General features: G+C 40.4%; 1 protein-coding gene and 1 pseudogene across 1 annotated transcript in view; both read right to left on the reverse strand.

Annotated features, from left to right (window-relative positions):
• The window catches only part of SV2C (synaptic vesicle glycoprotein 2C), a 202996-nt gene that overhangs the window by 164775 nt on the left and 20654 nt on the right, over positions 1 to 17567 (reverse strand). The window lies entirely within an intron of this gene.
• LOC112919598 (succinate dehydrogenase [ubiquinone] iron-sulfur subunit, mitochondrial pseudogene) lies at positions 4197 to 5410 on the reverse strand (annotated as a pseudogene).

Consider the following 17567-nt stretch of genomic DNA (forward strand, 5'->3'; position numbering starts at 1 on the left):
CAGATGTCTAGTCAGCTGCTTGTCTTTTCTGAGCTAGTCAGGCAATGTGATTAGCATACTCACAGTTTTTTTTTTAAATAATAAATTTATTTTTATTGGTGTTCAATTTGCCAACATACAGAATAACACCCGGTGCTCATCCCATCAAGTGCCCCCCTCAGTGCCCGTCACCCAGTCACCCCCACCCCCCGCCCTCTTCCCCTTCCTCCACCCCTAGTTCGTTTCCCAGAGTTAGGCAGTTTTAATGCAATTTAAAGGCAGAGCCAGGTTTATCAAACCTGCCTCATTCATGTTGCACGTTACGCAGATAACAGAAACCCACTTTCTCCTGGACCTCAGGTAACTCCCTTGATGTCAACCGGGGAAAGAAGCAGGCTCCCCCAGGCTTGCACTCTTCTCCCCTTAATGTCTGCAAATGGCTTACTTTCTCTTTTTGCTTTGTCCATGTTCTACTATGTAAATATTTCCCTGCACGAACTGCCTAGGGCAATGGCTACAAAAGCAGCTGCCTTTGTTTACTTCAGCACCTCTGAGCACGTGATAAAACCCCCAGAGCATCACCCCCAGGGATGCTCTTCTCATTGTTCCCTTTGCTTGTGGCCTCTACGAGGCAGGCCCCAGAGACTTCCTCAATGCTTCCACTGGTGCTGTGGGTAAATGTAGGGGCAGCTTGGAGACCAGTGTTTTTGTGGCTCAAAGTGTGACTCGCAAAGCAAAAGAACGGAGTGTTCATTGATTCAGTGTTCCACCTGCTGCTACAAAAGGGGTTTTTTTTTCCCCCAACTAATTATTTTTTTTCTTTTTAAGTTTTGCTTTGTTTTTATCTAAATGCCAGTTAGTTAACATACAGTGTTGTATTTGGTTTCAAGTGGATGATATAGGGACCCAACACAACACTTCCATACGTCACCCAGTGCTCATCATAAGTGCATTCCTGAATCTCCATCACCTATCTCACCCATCCCCCCGCCTGCCTCCCCTCTGGTGACCATCGGTGTGTTCTCTACAGTTACGAGTCTAGGGCTCTCTTACTACAGGATAATTCTGTGTAATCAAGGCAGCCATGGAAGAATGGGTACCCTCCCCCTTTTTTTTTCCAACAAAACTTTCCTCCTTTACTGCCATTATGGAAAGGAGCTGCTCAATGATTCACACAGGCATATACATAGACGGATGGCCAAGGAGTTCCTAAAGTATTCCTCCCTTCCCTGAGATCTCTCTTAACTCTTTAGTTCCAGGAAACATGTAAATTGTGGAATTCCAGGTTCAGTAATTGGGTTGATAAGTTAAATACTGGGGGACAAGAGGGACTTCTTGGTTTAAAACCTCCCAAGTGTACTATTGAATATTCCACCAATATATGAGAACAGATCTGGGCCTAAAGCAAGTCATGAGGATGTCAGATTTCATCCATCCAGACTAGTAGTTCTTTAAAGGAAGAGACTGGGTTTGAGTTCATCTCATATCCTTAGTCCCCAAGGTAATCTTGGACACTCATTCAACTAACAGCTATTTTTACCTACTTAATAGTAGGACTCTCCCTAGACTCTGTGCATACAGAAATTCAAGGCACAGGTCCTCGCCATCAAGAAATTTTCCATTCAGTGGAGCATCCAAGCACTAATCAGATAATTATCTTATAATGTAATAAAAGCTATGTACTGGCACATGTTATTATGATAATCTGAGATAGACTGGGATCTAAACTGACTTGACCTGGCAAAAGGTAGACAAGTAAAGCATTCACAGACTAAGGAATTAGCTTATTAAGGCCAGAGCAGGAACTCAGTACACACTGAAATAAAAATAAATAAACACGTAGTGCACGAGAGCCTTTGGCACAACTGTGCCAGCATCAGAACAAAATAAACAAAAGCAATAACACGAATGGATTTCCAATGGCTTCTATAACTGTCACACCACCAGAGCCAATAGTCAAACTCAAACTTGACCATACGTGCTGAAGTTAAATTGTTCAATTTCTTCATTAGCTTTTGGGTGTGTCACCTCTTTGACATTGTCATCCGCTACAGATTAGCACCAAGGAGGAGGGTATAAATGCACTTTCACGACTTGACAGAAATACATGATCACACCTGATTACATACAGCAGTGTATTCTAAAAGGCACTCCAAGAGATATCAATAAGTGTTCATCAAAAAGAAAGTTCATGGATGATTAAGATGGGAATACAGCTGTCACTTTCTCACGATCTCCATTGCTCACCACGTGGTCCAAGTCACCATCTTGTATCACCTGGACATTGCAGTGGTCTTCCCAGTTCTACCTCTATCTTACAGGCTCTTCTCCAAACAGCAGGCAGAGTAATCCTTTCCAAAGATAGGGCAGATAATATCACTCAGGTGCTTCTCCCCAGCCCCTCTGTCCCTATAGCGCCTGGCCCATGTCCTCTCTTCTCTCATCTTCCACCACACTCCCTCATTCCACCCCAGTCTACTAAAACATGCCAGTACTCTTTTGCCTCAGGGCTTTTGCACTTGCTATTTCTCTGCTTAGAATGCTCTCCTCCCTTCCTCGTAACTGACAGCCCTCCCTTACTTCCTTTTGGTTCCTTCACAAATGCCACCTCTACGCAGAGCCCTAGATCGCACTATCTAAAACAGTGCCCCCACATCATCACGTTCTGATTCTATGCTGTTTTTATTATCATCTTCCATTATCCGATAACATGTTATATATATTTTTTACTTGTTTATCATTTGATTATCCCCAGAAACTGTAAACTCCATGAGAAAAGGAACTCGTATTTGGTTCTTGGCTAAATTCCCAGTACTTTCTAAAGAATGTCTTATACTTTCTAAAATTATCTGTAAAACAAATGCCTGAATGGAACACTAAATTAAGCAAAACTGAATCTTTTGATTGTTGTTACTCCTTTTACAGGCCTTCTCAGGGCCTTTGACATACTACCCATGTTTTGTGTGCATCTTTCCTCCATTAAGGGGAAAAAACAACATCACCCATACTTATCTGACCCTACAGCCCAAAATATCTTACGTGACAAGCATTCTCAGGACACGTATTAGGGTATCCTCACCAGGAGTGAGATGCAACAGGGGTGAAAACATTTTCCTGGTGTTGCCACAAGAGAAAGTTCCCTCAAGAAAGACAGAGGCCTTCTCTTGTGATCAATGCAATTCCTCCAATACGGGAGTAGGATGAACACCACTGCCTCTCAGTATGATCCCAGAAAAGCAAATTAATTCTGATGTTTCTTGGTCTAATTTTGGGGAGGCAAATTAGTTTGATGCTGCCACTGAGTAGTCACCTGTTCCTGTCCTGGCCAGTTCGGTCTGCAGAAAGACGCCCCCTCTGTCTTGTCTCCATCAGCAGAATGGAATCTGTAACAGCCCAGCAGGCCACTCTTCATATGGAAATACTCGCTGGAAATATTCAGGGTAGAGGAAGGAGGACAAAATACATTTCCTTATTGGAAATGTGCCTTACTTTACCCTCTCTCCATCTCTTTCATATAATTTGCATGTAGTAATTTTAAGTATTCATCATTAATAATTACCTCTGCTATAGTCCTAAGGAAATCACATGTGATTCTTTAAGAAAGGTCTAGGAAAATAAAAAATAGTGAAAGAACTTGTCATTCAAAGGATCATTTAAAAAATTAACTCCTGGGCCATGGTACCATTCAATCCAGTCCACATTTCTGAGTGCCTATGGCCTGCAGAAGCTAAGCAGTGGGAGAACGGGTGGTAGGAGCGGAGTGGAAGAGCAGCCTGCTCCCTCGGAAGTCACGCTCTGGTGGGACTCCACCCTCATGACAATTAGCTGGAATACACAGTGGGGCATGGCGTGTGCATACGGAGCCAGGGCAGGAGGAGAAGGGAAGGGGTCCATTTCTCTAGCCTGCTAGAAGGCATAAAGGTCCACAGGGCAAGGGTGGGCTCTCCCTTGGAGCTGATTCTATTTTGAAGCAATGCCAGTGAAGCAATCTGAACCAGATTTTGAAAGACCCATTATGAAATGACCAACGTCTTGGGCTTTAACAGAGTATTTGGGACATCTGGGCTTTGATGACTAGCTCATCATGTCTGCAAGGACAAACGACGATAACTACAAAAAACAACGCAGTAAAGTGGATTATGTTCCTCCTGGCTGAAATGGTTTTATATTATAAATTGAGCTTTTGGTCCTAATGATTTTGTTGTTGTTGCTGTTAATAAAGTAGAATAACATTTATTTATTTCTTAAAATGTTTATTATACATGCTGTGCTCATGGAAAATCAAGGCCTGTGAAGGGACTCGAGTTGGATGTAAAGTGTGTCCAGCCGAGCCGGCTACTTCACGCTCAGCATCACACTGACGCTTTCTTCCCCTTATAGGTGGAAGAATTTTCTTGATTTCAGCAATAGCTTTGCCTGGATTCAGCCCCTTGGGGCAGTCCTTGTGCAGTTCATGATGGTGTGGCAGCGGTACAGAGAGAACGGGCCCTGCAGCTTGGCCAGGCGCTGCTCGGTGAAGTCGTCTCTGGGGTCGGTCACCCAGCGACCGGCCTGCGCGAGAGCTGAGAGCCGCAGGTCCCAGGTGTGGGTCTCCATCCGCCAGTAGCTGGGCGCTGGGGCTGCAGCAAGCACAGAGGCTGCACTCGCACAGCCCGTCCAGTTTCTGCGGTCTGAGTTGCTGCCGCTTGCTCTCCTGGGATTCATCCTTCTTCAAATAAGGCCCAATGGGGATCCCTGGGTGGCGCAGCGGTTTGGTGCCTGCCTTTGGCCCAGGGCGCGATCCTGGAGACCCGGGACCGAATCCCACGTCGGGTTCCCAGTGCATGGAGCCTGCTTCTCCCTCTGCCTATGTCTCTGCCTCTCTCTCTCTCTCTCTCTCTGTGACTATCATAAATAAATAAAAATATTTTTATAACATCGGGCTCCCAGTGCATGGCACCCGCTTCTCCCTCTGCCTATGTCTCTGCCTCTGTGTGTGTGTGTGACTATCATAAATAAATAAAAATTAAAAAATTTTTTTAAAAATTTAAATAAATAAATAAATAAATAAATAAATAAATAAATAAATAAATAAATAAATAAATATTCAATGGATTTGTGCTGAGCATAGAAGTTGCTCAAGTCAGGAACGAGATCCTTTATCACATGCACATGCGGCAGAGGGTAGATTTTGGAGACTTTGCTGAGGTTGGTGTGGGTCCTGCGGGTGCAAGCAGCGTGTTGCCTCCGTTGGTGTCCATGGCGCAGGAGCCACAGATGCCTCCTCTGCGTGATCTTCGGAAGGTCAAGGTAGCGTCAATTTCATTCTTAATCTTGGTTAAAGCACCCCACACCGTAGGACCACCTGTATTCAATCCATTTCATGAGTCTGCATATGAGGCGTGTCTGCAGCCCTGCCTGGGTCCCGCCGGTAGACCGCACACCTCTTCATCCGGGAGGCAGCGCCCGCAGGCCCGCAGGGGCTCCACCGAGCCGCGGCCGGAAGCGGCGTTTCCGGGGCCGCTGCGCGCCGCCATCTTGACTTCGGACGTCACCTGGCCCCAATGACTTAAAAGATCCTAAAAGGTTTTCTAAATGTCGATGGAATCAATAAGGTTTATCTGTTCTCTTTGTCCCTCCCTCGGTGCTTGTTTCCTCTCTTGGTACGGAATACAGAAATCGCAACACAGGCGGGATTCCATCCCCTGCGTGCGGGATGGCGTCCTGCCACGTCCCCTGTAGAGGACGTTAACGTTTGAAAGTCATTTCACACACGTGACCTCCTAGGGTCCTCCCTTGTACTTAGAGCAGATTTCATAGACAAAGAAATGGAGACTGATGTGTCGGGATGGCCCAGAGTCACAGAAGGCCAGTCCCAACTCATGCGAAACTGAGGAAGTCTGTCCTCTTTCAGCTGCCCAGTGGGGCTGAACTCCAAACACTCATGGTTTTAGCATCTTTAGGGCAGCGGGCAACACTGTGCCTGCTTTCCAGTGTGCTTCAGCCCATCCCAAATTCCAGAACTCGGTTTCTATTTCTCCACCCAATGCATATTAAGAAGCAAATGGAGATCAATGGAGCTCCTTACCAGCATCAGTACCAGCGGGCTGCCACGCTGCTCACACCCCCAGAGGGCACTTCTGCACGACAGCCTCGCAGCTCTCTGATCCACCAGCACGGTTACTACAATTTAGAGGCTTGCAGGACTGCTTTTTATTGTCCAGTCCCAAATGTTAACTTCACAAACCTTGAAGGTCTGCTGAGTTAGATTAATAGATCCTTTGGGATCATGCCTTGACTTGAAAGGCAGCCTGCCTACTCACTTGGCGTGCAAACACAGAAATTCTACCCTCGTGTATTCCTATGCAAGCTGCGCTGCCACAGACTTCCATGCCCCACTTCCTGCTGCCTCCGAAAGGGCCTATCAGGGATACTCCATGCCCCTGATGTCCTCCTCTGCTCCCCACTGGCCCTTCCGGCTGCACTGACATGCTCACACAGCTGCTTTCTGTTCAACAGCATTCTCTGTTGAAACCATTGTATTTGTTTCCTATATATTAGATATAGAAAATCCTAAGAACTCCACACACACACACACACACACACACACACACCTAATTGATAGATTCGAGGTCTATTAATTTCCTAGGGTTAATTGCTTTGTCTCTAAAGTCAACAGGACAATGGTGAAAACAAGAAGCCAACACAAACACATAGCTCATTAGTTAGTCAACCTCTTCTCTGTCTACAAAATGACAGACAACCAAATGAATTTTTTTCACTTCAATTCCCCCAGGTAACAAATTTTCTCTGTTTGCTTTAAGATGGAATACTCAACCCACATTTTATTTCTATTTGATCCCTAGGTCAGGTACCAACAGATGATTTAAAGCTTCAGCTTAAAATCAAAATATGCCTTTTATGCCCAAAAAGTTAAATGATTTTAAGGTTATCCAATGAAAAGAAACCTTTTTTACTCTACAGGATATAGATATATCATTCTTCCAGAGCAGAAAGGTTTTTCCCTCTAATATGGTGAAAAACAGAATTTCAAGGACACTTGTGCTTAAATTTTTTTTTGCAATATTTATTTATTTGAGAGAGAGAGAGAGAGAAAGAGAGCGAGCATGGAGGGGGGCAGAAGGAGAGGAAGAGAGGGTATCCTTAAGCAGACTCCCCTCTGAGCACAAGCCAACATGGGGCTCAATACCAGGGCCCAGAGATCATGACCTGAACCAAAAGCAAGAGCCCAATGCTCAACTAAGTGAGCCACTCAGGTGCCCCTGTGCTTTAAAAAAAATCATGTAAAATTAAAGAAATTAAAATAAGTCTTTAGAGCAAGTTCTGCAAATGTTGCCCATGTCTTTCATTTCCGATAAGCTTAGTGTCTGAACCACACTCTCTGTTCTCATATTCCTTTCATTGCCCTTCCGTGCGTCTCTTTTCAATTCTTTTGCCTCAATCCCTCTCTTTATATTCCTCTTTGTACCAACATAGAGGACCTCATTCTCATGTTAGCCCTCTTTATGGACCGCATTATAGAACAGAAGTCAATTTATTATTTTCATATTATTGTTTACTTTCATGTCTTTTAGTACTTTTTCAAAAGCAAGAATTTTTAAAGATGCTTTCGTAATGCTAAAAAAAAATCCTTAAGCTGCTTTCACATCACATAATCTTCTGTCAGTACCCTGCCCTCTGTTGATCATGGGTCACTGGCTCTTTAATTTATAAAAAGGCTTTCTACATTCAATGTAGACAAAAATACCTCCAAAAAAGTATCTTGAAAACCAAATATCTTCAACACTTGCCTACTGTGTTGTGTAGGCTAAATGTGCATGACCTTTCCTGAGAATGCATTTTTTTGCACATGATGTAAAGTTTAAAGGGATCTGCAGATATTTTATGTTTTTCAAGAATTAAACATTATTTTTAAATGGCTGATCTTAACAAAACACTGTAAAAATTCATTCTTTTGATAAAATTGCTTCCTTTATGGATTTTCAAATACTCCTCACATATTTTATGTAATCAATTCTTAACTGCCATAGTAGTGAATGAAAATGTTACTGAAAACTGAGTGCTTGAGGTGTTATTTGCTTGTTATGTCTAAATAGCAAGTGGACTTCTGTGCCAACCCATTATTTGATGGCAGCATTTCATAAACTATGTTCAGTGGAATAGAGGTTGAAGGAATATTAATAGGTGTTGTTGTATATTAAACATGCAGAATTCACAAAAGCAACAAGGCCTCATTACTCTCAAGTTGTTGGAATTAGGCAAAAAGTTTGTAATCTTCACATTTTGCAACACTCTGTTGCTCTCAAGTTAGAGTACTTTGAAACATTAATTATTCCATTTTTGGATCACTTACTGATTTTCCTAAGAAACCTACTGTTATAAGTGTTTATTTTTCCTTTGGATTATTTGGTCATCTCTGGCAGTATTAATTCCTTTATGTATTCATTTTTCTGAACTACTTTAACTCAAGTGTTTAGCTCATTTCTTGAGCATCTATTAGTGATCTGCAAATACATTCATGCTTTTAACATACAAAAGATATTTATTTTAAGCCTTTCGGCTATGTGTCAGCCACTATTCTAGGCACCCAAGATGCAACAATGACAAGTAAGATCCCTGCCTTGTGGAGTTTTCATGCTAGCAGGGGGAGAAAGACAATAAATTATAAACATACTAAAATAAATAACCTAGTTTATTAGAAGATAATCTATGCCATGAAAGATAAATAGTAAGGCAAAGAGGATAGAGAATGAGAAAGGGATGGGCTGTACTAATAATTAGGGAATTCAGGTTAGGCTTCATTGAGATAAGATTGGGGCAATGACTTAAAGGAGAGGAGAGTCATCCAAGAGGATATATGGAGAAAGAATGTTTGGGGCAGCAGACAGAACTCAATCCCTAAGTCAAGATCATTCTTGGCATATTCAAGGAACAACAAACAAGGAGGCCAGAATGGTTGTAATAGAGTGGTAATAGGGAAAAGTGGAAGATAAACTCAGAAGTGTAACAAGGATCAGTTGATGTAAAGCCTCATGGACATTAGTAAGGACTTCAGCCTTACTCTGAGTATGAGAGGAACTGCGCAGGGATCTGAGCAGAGAAGGGACATGATCTGACTTCAGTTTAAGATATTTTTTCTGGCTGCCTTGCTGGGATAGATCCTAGAGAACCAGAATAGAACCAGATACCAGGCAGGAAACTACTTTAGTAAATCAGGAGGTTCAGACAGGGGTTGGGGGCAGCAGTAGAGGTGGTGAGAAATGATCAGATTCCAGATATGACTTGCAAGTGGAGGCACAAAGACTTCCTGATGTGGAGTGTGAGAGGGCAGAGAGGAATGGGAAGGATGGATTTTTTTTTTAATCAACTGCAATGGGGGTGGGTGCAGAAGCAGCAAGTTTGGATAGCGGGGGATCAAGAGTTCAGGTTTTGGACACATTAAATTTTAGCTACTGATTAGACATCCAATAGAGATGCTGAGTATGTAGTTGAAGTACAGGGGCCAGAGGTCTCAGTCAAAGTTATATACATTTGAAAGTCAACAGTACAGGAGATTTTTAAGTAATAAGCATGTATGAGATCACCAAGGGACTTAATGTAGGCAGAGAAGAGAATAAAGAAGAGTGGAGAGAAGGGAGGGGGGATTGAACTCTGGATAACTGAAAGGTTAAGAGGTTGGAGAAAAGAGGATAAACTAGTAGAGTAGATGGATAAGCAGAAGGGGCCCAAGACAGTAATTTCACTGAGATTTAATGAGGAGAGTTTCAGGGAGGTATGTGTCAGTCAAGAACCAGTGAGGAGACTCAATTGAGAGAATTCAATTGAATTCTTGATAAATTCTTGAATTCTTGATAAATATTTATCAAGTATGAAATTGTTAACCAGGTAATAAAAGGGGAAAATAGAACTATAAGGAATTGCAAGAAAAAAACTATGACCTCTAGGTCTGGGGGACCAAAGGAATGGTGTTTCAATTCTCAAATAAGCTTAGAGGCAGGGCCCCACTGAGCTGAGCTCAGACTCCAGATAAGCAGGTGCTGCTCAATTGGTGCTGGTGTTTCTGAGTTCAAAGGAGGGACTTTGTGGGTCTGGGAACATTTTCCTAATAAGATGCTGTCAGCCACCTGGTATTAGGTCTCTGAGGATGCTATGATGAGGCAGTGTATTGGTTTCCCAGGGCTGCCATATAAATTACCACAAACCTGGTGGCTTAAGACAACAGAAATTCATCCTCTTACAGTCTGGAGACTTGAAGCCTGAAATTAAGGGGTCAGCTGGGCCATGCTCCCCATGAAGGCTCTGAAGGGGATCTATCCCATGCCTCTCTCCTAATTTCTGGTTGTTGCCAGGAATCCTTGGCATTCCTTGGCCCTCAAGACACATTATTCTGATCCCAGGCTCTATCTTCACATGGTCTTCTTATAAAGAAAGCAGTCATTGGGTTTAGGGCCAATCCAGTAAAACCTCATCTCAACTAATTACATCTGCAAAAACTGTATTTTCAAATAAGGTCACATACTAAGGTTCTGGCAAGACATGAATTTTAAAGGGACACTATTCGATCCAGTATAGGCAGGTCCTGCAAGTATTGAAACAACTGCCAACTGTAATAATATGTGGCAACAGAAGGGAATGGTCACTTCTGGAGTGAAGATGTTTAAGTCATGACACTCATGAGAACCACATGTGGACAGAAAGCCAATAGGAAGTGACTCAGGAGGAGCAAGCCCATTCTTCCTCCACCAGACTCTCAGTCTCCCTCTAGCACCTCCCATTGGCAGAACCTAACATGGAGCCATCTCAGAAATCTAGTTTGTAGTCCCATCAATATCAATATAAGCAGAATATAGAAAAGTAATCTTGGAGCTGAGAGACAGTTATCTTAGCAATTACCACAAGGAGCTAATGATCAATCATGTCAAAAAGTTGCTGACAGGGAACTAAAAATATGAGAATTGATCATTGTCCACTGGATTTAGCTTTAATTGCTCCATGATCAAATAAGTTCAAGAAGTGCTATTCAAGAGCTTTCTGTTGGACCAGCCAGGCTTTTCAGCACTTTGGCCAGCTCCTTTTCAACAGGGTTGAGCCAACTATGACCAATATAATTAGAACAGTGATATATACATCATGTACAGGCCATCATCTACAAAAGGTTCACAGCGCTACCCACAGCCACCATATACCGTGTCACTCCCCTCTGCCAAGTTGTATTTCAACATTTTCACACGAGTTAAAGTCACCTTGGAAATGAACATATCCCTAGAGTTGTCCATAGACTGCATACAGGGCCTGTCAAGGAAAATTAGGCAACAGATCTACAATAAAATGAAAATTCAGCTCCTTTCCTCTTTCCTCTACTTCTGTAATAAAAAGTCCATGGACGATTGAAAGCAGGTGTCAACATTCCCCTAGTCTATTTCTTTGGAGGGTGACAGACCTGGTCAAAGTAGTAGAAAGAAACAATTTTGTCAGAATGGCTAGTATCAAAAAGACAAGAAATAACAAGTGTCATTGAGGATGTAAAGAGAAGGGAGCCCTCATGCACTGCTGGTGGGAATGTCAATTGATGCAGCCACTATGAAAAACAGCATGCAGGTTCCTCAAAAAATTAAAAATAGAAATACCATGTGACCCAGTAATTCCATTTCTGGATATTTATCCAAAGAAAATGAAAACATTAATTTGAAGATAAATGTACCCTTATGTTTATTGCAGCATTATTTACAATAGGCAAGATATGGAAGAGCATGCATGCCCATCAATCGATGAATAGATAAGGTTACACACACACAATGAAATATTACTCAGCCTAAAAAGAAAGAAATTTTGACATTCACAAAAATATAGATGAACCTACAGAGTATTACGCTAAATAAAAGAGGTCAGAGAAAGACAAATACCATGTAATTTCACTTAAATGTGGAATCTAAAAAACAGTACAAATGAACAAGCAAACAGAAACAGATTCATGAATACAGAGAACAAACTGGTGGTTACCTAAGGGAAAGGGGGAGAAGGGATGAGTGAAATAGGTGAAGGGGATTAAAAGCTACAAACTTCCATTTATACAATAAATAAATCACAAAGATTAGAGAAGTACAGCACAGGGAATATACTGAATAATCTAGTAAGAAGTTTGTAAGGTAACAGATGGTAACTACACTTACTATAGTGAGCATTTTGTAATGTATATAATTATTGAGTTATGTTATACTCAGAAAAAAAAAGAAATTGTTTTAGTAAATCTGGAGCAAATTCAATGCACGTTTTGGAGATCTAGTTGCATTCTTAGTACCTCACTGATTATTATGAAAATATTTTCTGCTCTTCTTTAAATTAAAATTTATAAAACTTACTGATGTTCTGAAAATTTTAAAAATATGCAATGTAAAATATAAACAATGAGGAAACAATATAAAAACAATATTGAACTAGGAATGAAGAAACTTGGATTTCAAGACTACCTTTGTCACTAACTAGTTTATAGTTAGGCTAGTATTTTAACAGCTTTGGTCTATTGTTTTCATCTATTAATTAAAAATCTGTCATAAAAGATCTTTAAAAACTTATCAGCCGGGGAGCCCAGGTGGCTCAGCGGTTTAGCGCCGCCTTCAGTCCAGGGCGTGATCCTGAAGACCCGGGATTGAGTCCCATGTCGGGCTCCCTGCATGGAGCCTGCTTCTCCCTCTGCCTGTGTCTCTGCCTCTCTCTCTCTCTTTCTCTCTGTGTCTCTCATGAATAATAAAATCTTAAAAAAAAATGCTGTCAGCCTTTGACTTGTTTTACGTAACTACTAGACGTAGCATGTATGGTTACCAGTGTTATTGTGCAATTACCGTGAATTTTGATTGTGGAATTTAAAGATTTTACTTCAATATCTAAATCACTCCTTTTGTCTTCTATAAAAGGGTTTGCATTTTAATGGAAAAGTGGCAGGGCTGAGCAAATGTATAAACTGATAGGAAACTAAGACACTGAAAGTCACATTTGCAAGAAAATGATTCAATTGTCTTTCACTGTTACTTGTTATTTATTTGACATCACTACCTTTTCTTCTTTCTTAGGAATTAACTAGTTAGTATGCCTAAAGTCATAGTAAAACAGAACCAGGAAGCACTTAGCATATAACTGCATGTGTCTAAAACTGATAAAAGGGGGATAACAATATGAAGAATGCGCGTAATAATTCAGTGTAGGACAGGTCATTAATGTAATTTAGCACAGTCCTCACTTCTCTGTGTGGGGTTTCTGTATGTTCAGCAATTTGACTTGTTACATTTGTGATTCATTTTTCAGATTCCAAAACCATCCAGCAGAACTTCCTCTACACTGTGCTAAATGCAGAAGATGTGGGGAAGTTTGATCCAACTAGAATTCCTGTAGAACATATTTCTGTTGTTCTAGGGTGTATGTGTGTGTGTCTGTCTGTGTCTGTTTGTGTCTCTGTCAGTATGTGTGTCTGTGTGTGTTTAAAGTCACAATTTTCATTTGGTCATAGTTATCAACCTGCAACAAGTTATACTAGAACTAATATTCTCATTTAATATCTGAAGCAGAAAAACATTTTCTTTAAAATTACTCTAAGAGGGATCCCTGGGTGGCGCAGCGGTTTGGCGCCTGCTTTGCCCCAGGGCTCGATCCTGGAGACCTGGGATCGAGTCCCACGTCGGGCTCCCGGTGCATGGGGCCTGCTTCTCCCTCTGCCTATGTCTCTGCCTCTCTCTCTCTCTCTCTCTCTCTCTCTCTGTGTGTGTGACTATCATAAAAAAATTTTTTTAAATTACTCTAAGAGATGGGACGCCCTGGTTTTAGTGGTTGAGCATCTGCCTTTGGCTCAGGGCATGATCCTGGGGTTCCAGGATTGAGTCCCACATCCGGCTCCCTGCATGGAGCCTGCTTCTCCCTCTTCCTGTGTCTCTGCCTCTCTCTCTGTATCTATGAATAAATAAATAAATCTTTAAAAATAAATAAATAAACAGAATTACTCTAAGAGAAACCTCACAAAATAACCCATTCATTCTTTCTTCCTTTCGTGTGTGTGTGTGTGTGTGTGTGAATATAACTATTTGCTGCAAGCTTTCTTACACTAAAGAGAAACAGTGAATGGTCTTACCTGACCTTGGATGCATAGATATCAAGAAATGTAGAGTGAATTTTTTCTCACTCTTTTTTGTTAGATCAAAACATATAATTATTACAAATCAACAGATATCTATTTTAGTGCCTCAGTACTTGTCTAGCCATATGTCATTGCCATATGAACAATCAGGTGCTTTGTGTTACCAACAATCCAAGTTCCCAAACTGGCCAGTGACTTTCAAAGGTTTCCTCTTGAGCCTTGCTTTTCAAAGACTGGTATTGGCATTACTTGGGAACTTGCTAGAAATGCAGAAGCTCAGGTCCCACCCCAGACCAACCGAACCAGAATTTGCAGTTTAACAGAATCCTGAGGTGATTTACATGCACAGTAAAATACTTGAGAAGTATCAACTCATATTCATTTGCATTGTTAGAGCTTGAACAGGAAAAAAAGAGAAAATTATAGATGTTGACTAGGAATTACGGCCAAGTATGCTCATAGCAGTGTGCCATGCAATTCATGAAGAAAAATGGATGAACTGCTTACACATTTTTAAGAGTGAATATGAATGATTACTGAATATCTGTATATCCTACCTGTGCCATGTAACTAGGATCATCATATAGCCTATGTTCCTGGAATGGTTTTAGTTTATACCTGATATCCTGGAATAGTTATTATTAGTACCCCACCACCTTTTAATAACTTTTTTTACCTAAAAAAGTCTGGCTCTAATCATAATCTGCTTTCCCAAAAGAAGATTCAGTTGTAAGAATATATGGTTTTCAGGCTTCACTAGTCACCAAATTCTGCTCCTATGAAACAGTGGTTTCATAGCGGATGGAAACATTCCACTACTAAAACAGCAAGGCAATGGTTTTTCATGTCACAGAAGAAAAAAAAGGAGTGGTCGTAATCTTCTCATTTTAACTTTTTATTACTTTTTTTCTTATACCACTAGTATTTAATACAGTTTATCATTACTAGAATCCGGTATAGGGCCTGACTTAGAACAAACCTACATGTTTATTTATCTTAAGCTTAATATATCAATATATTTACAGCGTTGCAGAAAGAGCACCATGACTTCCAAGTACCAGAACTGTTCAGAGAATCACAACTTTAGTCTCCCATGATTGAAAACACCACTCAATAAACTTTCCATCTGCATGCCCCAAATGGACAATGGGCACACTGTGTACACTAAAAACCTAGAGAAAGAACAAGAAAACTAGACATCATCATTCAGTGGCAAGGGTGAGCCTGTGGAAGCAAACAAATGCAAGAAGAAAGGTGGACGGCATCTACCCTGTTGTAGGTAAACAAGAAAAATGTAAGAAACTGCCGTTCACTGGCTCTGGTGCAGAGTATAATGAGATCAAAACATCGGATTTGCTAATGTTTGGCTCTGGGGAAGTCAATTCTGCCCATTTGATCAGAGGAGGACAGCGCCTAGTGGAGCCAGAGTCAATTACTAGGAGCTAGAGCCCATTCAGAGACCAATGGGGGGAGCTGAAGAAGAGCCAGTTACTGAAGACAAGTGTAGGGGTTGCCAAGGCAGGGAAACCAAGTCAGAAACAAGTCTAGATGATGTGGAAAAGTAACCTGGAGAGGCAACACATTAAATTCTTTTAAAATCTTTTGTTAAGGTTTAACTTGCATCCAGTATAATTCACCCTTTTTGGTGTGTAATTCTGCAAGTTTGGCAAACATCAACAACACATCACAGTCAGGATGCAGAACAATTTCTCCCACTCCCAAAATTCCCCAGGCCCATCTGCCATCAACCCTTCCCCTGACTGTAGGCCCAGCAACACTTTTTTTTTTTTTTTTTGTTATTTCCAGATGTCATGGAAATATAACCATACAGTATGTAGTTTCTATATCTGGCTGCTTTCACTTAGCATAATGCATTTAAAATTAATCCTTGTTGAGTTTATCAGTAGTTTGTTCCTTTTTTATTATTGAGTATAATTCCACTGTATAAATGAACCACAATTTGTTTATTCATTCACCAGGTGGAAGACATTGGGATGCTTTCAACTTTTGGAGATATGAATAAGGCCCACAGAAACATTTGCATACAGGTTTTTGTGTAAACATGGGTTTTCATTTCACTTGGGTAAATATCTAGGATCAAGATCAATGATGAATAGATGTTAAACTTTATAAGAAACTGCCAAAGTGTCTTCCAAAGTACCATTTTGCATTTCCATCAGCAATGTAGTTCCAGTATTCCATACCTTTGTCAGCATTTGGCATTGTCAGTGTGTATTTTATTTTACTACTCTAGTGGGAGTAATCTTCAGTCCATTCCTGTTTTAATCTCCCATAAATGAACCCACTATACAATAGATTCCCATCTACATGAGTGAAATGGACAACAAACACACTTGTAGCTTTAATTTCCATTGCCCTAACAAGGAATTATGTTGAATATCTTTTCTTCTGCTCATTTGTCATTCATATACTTTCTTTGATGAAGTGTCTATTCAAATATCTTGTCCATTTGTTACTGGGTTGTTTTCTACTTTGTGAGTTTTGAGACTTATTCATATATTATGCACTCAAGTCCCTTACTGAATAAGAATTTTGTAAATACTTGCTCCCAGTTTTTGGCTTGATTTTCACTTTCTTACTGGTGTCTAATCACGAGGTCTTAATTTTAACAAGGTACAATTTGTCAAGTTTTTCTTTTAGGGAACATTCTTTTGATTTCATATTTAAGAAATCTTTTCACAAGTATTTTCTCTTATATTTTCTTCCAGGAGATTTATAGTATTATGTTTTACAATTACTTCTAGGATTCATTTGAAGTTAATTTTTGCATACAGTGTAAAGGTATGGATCAAGAATTTTTTGGTTTTGGGGGAGCTGTTTTGTTTTTATTTGTTTTGTTTTTGCATTCGGATATCCAAAGATCTGCGTACCATTTGTGAAAAAGACTGTTCTTTCTCCATTGAGTTGCCTCTGAACATTTTCCAAAAATCAATTGGCCATATATATATAGGTCTATTTCTAGAATATTTATTCTTTTCCATCTTCTATATGTTTATCTTCTTGCCAATACGACTTTGTTTTGATTCCTGTAGCTTTAGAGTCAATTTTGAAATAAAGTAAATGTGAATCCTCCAGCTTTTCTTTTTCAGAGTTCTGGCTAACCTAGTTCCTTGTCTTTTCATAAACATTTAAGAGTCAGCTTGTTGATTCATATATATATATATACACACACATATATATTTAATACACACACATATATATTTAAATCAGCTGGGATTTTGATCAGGATGCACTGAATTCACAAATTAGTTTGAGGGAAACTGATATCATTATAATACTGAGTATTCCAATCTATGAACACAGGATAGCTCTCCATTTATTTAGATTTTTTTAACTTCCTTCATCAGTGCTTTATAGGTTTCAAAATAAAATATTGTACATTTTGCTAGATTTATAAGTATTTCTTTTTGTGTGCTATTGAAATTGGTTATTTTTAAAATTTGAA

The sequence above is a fragment of the Vulpes vulpes genome, chromosome 14, assembly GCF_048418805.1.
Source record: "Vulpes vulpes isolate BD-2025 chromosome 14, VulVul3, whole genome shotgun sequence".
Lineage (NCBI taxonomy): Eukaryota > Metazoa > Chordata > Mammalia > Carnivora > Canidae > Vulpes > Vulpes vulpes.